General features: G+C 44.3%; 1 long non-coding RNA gene across 1 annotated transcript; it reads left to right on the top strand.

The window, feature by feature from the left end:
• The first annotated feature begins 1,218 nt into the window (after positions 1-1,218).
• Positions 1,219-4,143, top strand: LOC310697974. Its single transcript, XR_014521276.1, has 3 exons — positions 1,219-1,425; positions 3,318-3,409; positions 4,041-4,143. It is a non-coding gene; the product is annotated as an uncharacterized lncRNA (long non-coding RNA).
• Positions 4,144-5,603: the final 1,460 nt, after the last annotated feature.

Genomic DNA, 5,603 nt, shown 5'->3' with positions numbered 1-5,603 from the left:
CACCAGGTGCACTTCTGTCATTTCTTTGCCATTCCCTCACTCTTCGTCTCCTTGTTTTGTAGTTAACATTTGGCAAGGTGGCTTTTGCTTGTTCTCAAGCTCATCAAAATCATCTTTAATTTTCCTTTAAAAAATCCAGAGGTGAACTGTACAAATTTGCACAAGAACTCAATAACAGGTCTGATTTTTGAAGGGCTTTGCTGACCTTGTGAAAATCACCTAGCACACGGGTCCAAAAATGCAGCATAAACACAGATTTCAGTTCTTCCATTTTCTGCAAAAGATGTTTAGTTTGGAGCTTAGTCCCCTCCTTCCCATTAACATCAGAGTCAGGATGAGGTCCAGTTACCAACCTGCAGCCTTGTCTTCTGCATTCTACAGGTAGTTCTGGATCCCTCCGTGAATCCCTTCCCACTGCTGCCTTCCCTGATCCCCAAGGCCTCTCTTTGCCTGTGGGCAATCTGCAGGGCATGCTGCAGGCACCAACAGGGCTCTGTGAAGTGTGAAAGATAGACTTCTCTGCCTGGGAGGGGTGAGGTCAGTGCCAGTCACATGTGCCTGCCTTGCTCTGTTCAAGCCAAGGAGGAGGGAAGGAATGGAAGAGACTTGGGAGAGCTTGCTTGCCTAGTCTATCTGCCCCATGCGGCTCCCCACTCACACTCTCCCACAGATTAAAGTGTAGCACGTACCACTACTGACCTGATCCTTGAGCTGAGGAAGGCTGTGCAACTGGTTGTTGACTCTGGGCCTGCTGGCTCTGGATTCTGAGATGGAAAATTCTGGGGTGTGGGGATACTCAAGAGCCCAGCACATCAGGGCAAAAGTCCCTGCAGGTCTCTGCAGTTAGCAGAAGAAGGAAGTTCCAGCCAAATACAGGAGCAAAACAGTGGTCAGTAGACCACAATCCTTATTGTTGCGCAACAGAGTAAGAACCCCGAACATGGGTTACAAGCTCTTTGAAGACCTTCCCTCCAGAACTATCACTGATACATCACTGATACATCATCATCATGTCACAAGGAGGGAGGGGAGTCATGAGGTTATCCAAGTTCATCAACTTGCCCTCGATATCAGATCAAGTTCCTAACACCTTAAGTACCCGCCACCTAAAGAACAACAAAACTATCTATGCATATTGCGCCTTCCTGGCCTTCCTTCTGGCCTTCCTGAGGATGGGCTGTGGGAATACCTGGCCTCAGGAAACCCATCAACGGATGTTCATTGTTCCCCTCAAGGGAGGGGTGCTCTGTACTTGACTGTATATCCCAAAGATTATGGAGGAGGGTGGTATCCAAGTTGAGTATGTGACCTCTCGCTTAGAGGATTATGGAGGAAGGCGATGTCCAAGTCCGCCTTTCCTTTTGAAGCAAATGTCATTGAAATGGGAGAATTGGTTATGACATTGATTTTATGTGATTTTCAGAGGTTAGTAGTCCATCAGCATGGTCAGGTACAAGGGGATACAATTTTGACACTTTTTTGGAGCAATGCAACAAGTTTTGCCAATAGAAACCAGAAGGGATACAATTTGCGAGCTTTCTCCATTAACAGTGCAAAGGCTCATTGTCCCAGGGTTTTGAGGGAGGAGAGGTATTGAGAGGTGACAAAAATGATGCAGAGTAAGTGCCCCCCTTTATTTCCACCTTTATTTCCATTACAAGTCCTTGAGTCTGTACTCTGAATAGTGACACCAGGGACCTAGAAGTGGCAGCACATGTCAGCCCAAGCCCTGCACAGTCTCATCAGGGCTGGCCTTAAGGCGATTGGAGCAACTGGGCCAAATTGGGTCCCACAGGCCACTCCTAAGGGACCCCCCGCACCAGGGCAATCTAGATGGATTGTATTTATATCTCTAAGAGCTTCAAATTTGCCCCCATTGGCTAGCCCTGAGTCTCATAGTTGCTGGACCCGAGTTGCCCTGCCCTCTCATGAAGTCTTGGGTTTGCAATTTTGGGAGAGGGGAGACAGCAGCGCTGGGGAGTGGGCGGGCTGGCGAGGCCCCCTAAATTTAGAGGCCCTAGGCTTCAGCCTACTTAGCCTATACATAAATCTGGTCCTGGCCAGGACCCTAATGAATGCCTTCCCCCAAGCCAGATTCACTTGAGGAGTCAAACACAGTGCTTACCCAATGCCATAGGCATAAAATGAGACAGAAATTCACAGAGGGATGGATAATCACTTGTCTTTAGGCTATGAGCCTAGAATGGGTAGGACTAAGGCCACTGCCCAGCCTTTGTTGGAGCAAGTTGTTCATCTCTCTGCAGTGCTGTGGAACTCTCCACAGTGCTGACTTGCCCCACAAGCTTCTTAGCAAGCTCAGCATAGGACATCAGCAGAGGACTACATTATTTGCTTATTTATTTAGTACTTGACTGAAGTATTTGGTTCGAGCATTTTCGATGGTGTTGTGACATTTGAATATGGTGACTGAATAATGGCTGTATGGTGTGTGTGTTGATTTCATAAATTTTTGACCTTTAAGGATCTGAGGTTCTCTTAAGGGGGTGGAGCTTGGAGTGGGTAGTGTGAAGACAGCTCCATATAAGCCCTCAGTCTGCTCCCAACCTTTGTTGGAATCAGCTGCTCACTTGGAGCTATCCATATTCCAGCAACCTTTGACCAATTTTGAACCGAAACATGCCAGCCTAAGGCCTTGTTGGTCAGATCCAAAGACGACAATCACACTGACTGGCAGCATCTCTTGCAAGCATGGTAGCATAGGGTCATGGAACTAAAGGCACTTTTGTTTCCTGTAATTCTCCAAGACTAACATAGCAGACAAAGGCAGCTATGGAGTCAGCCTGTAAAGTCAATATGCATGTGAATCAGCTTTGTAAAGTGTTCTGATCTTCTGCTGTATAGCCTATACTGGAGCTGAACCAAAGGACAAATAAAATACAGAGGCCAAAAGCCCTATTAACTTCAACAGAGGGCAAAAAAATTGGGAACAATGAATCTCACTGTGCTGCTGGACTTCCCATGCTGCTGTTAGTTCAATGAAGCCCCAATTATTCTGGTGGGAGGTCAGACCCCTTGTACCCTTGTTCTGTCAGAGAGAATCATCTAAATTTAGCAAATATCTGGATGGTGTCTTCCCAGGAGCTCTAAGGTCATTTTTCCTGTCACATCAGTTCTTTATTCAGCAAAGATCTGCCAACATTTTTGGGAAATAATGAGTGCTGAGCCAAAGTATTATCCCATTCATTTTCAGCAATTTTGGGGTGAATTGAAAAGAGCAGTTGAACGATGGTATTATTATGATTGGGGGTGAGGTTGAAATCTATTAATTGCTCCAAACATTCCCACCCCAAATTTAGAACTCTCTCAGTACCTTCATTTTCTGAGGATCTAAGAATATTAATGAAGTGGTTGTGTTAATGTCTACATTTCAACTGGTAGACGACTCAAAGTGAGTATGATTGAATGCATATGAGAGACCATTATAGGAATGACTCACATCAGTGATCTGTGTACAATACACAATGTTGGTCAGTGGATAGGGGCTTGTTCTGTGTAGACCCAAAGGATCAACTGTTGTATTTGCTTTATATTTTGTGGTAGGGGTTGTAATCCAGGCACAGATCAGACTCAGATTTGCTTAGCTTCAGCCAGACTGATATATCATGGGCTTCAGACTGTGCCCTGAAGATACAATCACATCAATATTTTCTTTTCTTTATGCAGTGTTTCCTCAAAAAGCAATGCAGACCAGTAATATAAGGAAACGGAAAGTCACAAATGAACCAGAGGGAGCTGAAAGATGTCACAAATTTGGCATGCACAACAGAATTTGCAAAAATGAATACCACACGAAACAAGCAGTGTTTCCTAATGGGGTTCACAGTGGATTTGTATGATTTATGAGCCAAAGTGAGGTGCTTATAATAGGTGAAGTAGGACCTGTTTGAGGAGCTCCAAATTGAAGGGGAGAACCTAAGTGCATTTTGTGGTGGCTCAGTGACTGGGGTTTTTCCTTTAAAAGGGCTGCATACAAGTGTCTGCTAAAAGGAAAACTAATGTCTCTAAGCTTGCCTTTATAGGGCAAATGTAAGGATGTGATGAACAGGGGAGACCAAACACCAAGGTGGAAATACGGGAAGCTCTTTTATGATTGACATGTCAAACTTGTAATCAGAGGGGGTGATTTCACTCGGACCCTCCAATCCAAATGCTTTGTGGGAGGGATATTGAAGTAAATATATAGTCTTGATCTCATGTGTTTATTGCTGTTTTGAAAATTCTGCCTATGGGGGACAGTAACATTATGAAAAGATTTCTAGTGGAGCAGTTGAAGGGAGACCTTTCTTTTGCTTAAGTCCAACCCAGTTCCTTCTTCTACCTACACCTTTTTTCAAATTCTGTAGTTCTTTTTCATTTACTCCTTTTGAATGACTCTTGCTGTTGTTTGTCTTGTGTTGTTTGTGTTGTTTTTCTTAAAAGAGGCAGTGGATTCCCCCTCCTCACATCTTCACCTTCAAATTATTCTGGTCTGAGGAGTTTGCTTTAAGTTCAATGCAATTTGTTTTATTTAGTCTGTTTCAAGTGAATTCATTAAGCCACTCTCAGTGTTATGTTATAAATTTGTTATTTGTGTGGGTGTGTGGCTTTTTCAAACACAGGCACCTTAGTTTATCCTGAGTGATATTTACTTATTGTATTATTTATCAGTAAACCCATTGCCTCTATTATTATTTTCTTCTTTATGCCTATATGTGCTCGTGGCTATTTCTCTCTCTCTCTCTCTCCCTCCCTCTCTCTCTCTCTCTCTCTCTCTCTCTCACACACACACACACACACCTGCAAATTCTATGACATTTTGCAAAAAAAAAAAAAAGGCTGCAAAAGAAACCAAACTTCAAAGGTTCCTAGCACAAAAATCCCTGCACTTATTTTTCTGTACTTTGGAAGGCTTTATCCACTCTAAAGAGGCAAATTATACCCACTTCTATAAAAAAAGAATGAAAGTTATAGCTTCTTTTATTATTACAGTGGTACCTCGGGTTACAGACGCTTCAGGTTACAGACTCTGCTAACCCAGAAATAGCACCTCAATCAGACGAGATCGGGCGTGTTCAGGGTAGTATGGCCGTAGAATAGGTACTATTTCTGTTAACCCAGAAATAGTACCTTGGAGGGGCCACTAGGGGCGCATCGGAAGATGGCTGGCAATAACATCTCTCCGACCCACATGAGGTAATTAGGAGGCTGTGATGGGAGTAAATAGCCTCCCTACCCCCCAAGGTTGTGGGGGGGGGCTGCCCTTCCCTCTGTGCCCTATACCACCCCCGAATTTGTGGGGATGGGGGCACTAGGCAGAATGCCCTCCAGTTGGATCTTGGCGCTCCTGGACGCTGTCTCCGATCCGCACCACTAGCTGCAAGAACTTCAAAAGAAGCAATTAGGAGGAAGCGAATTCACATATTTCAAGGAAGGAGGGGGAGTAAAGACTGCTAACTGAAGAGATCTCTGATAAACAAGACGAGTTGGAAGAACAAGTATAAATCATGAGAAGATACGCCAAGACTCGGTATGGCAAAGGGACTGATGGGGGAGGGAAAAAAACTTTCCTTTCTTTCCTCTAATACTTACTTTCCTCTATGTGA

Source organism: Podarcis liolepis (assembly GCF_965112155.1).
Source record: "Podarcis liolepis genome assembly, chromosome: Z".
NCBI classification, from domain to species: domain Eukaryota; kingdom Metazoa; phylum Chordata; class Lepidosauria; order Squamata; family Lacertidae; genus Podarcis; species Podarcis liolepis.
The sequence above is the reverse complement of the archived record's forward strand: the minus strand, read 5'-3'. Positions and strand labels throughout refer to the sequence as shown.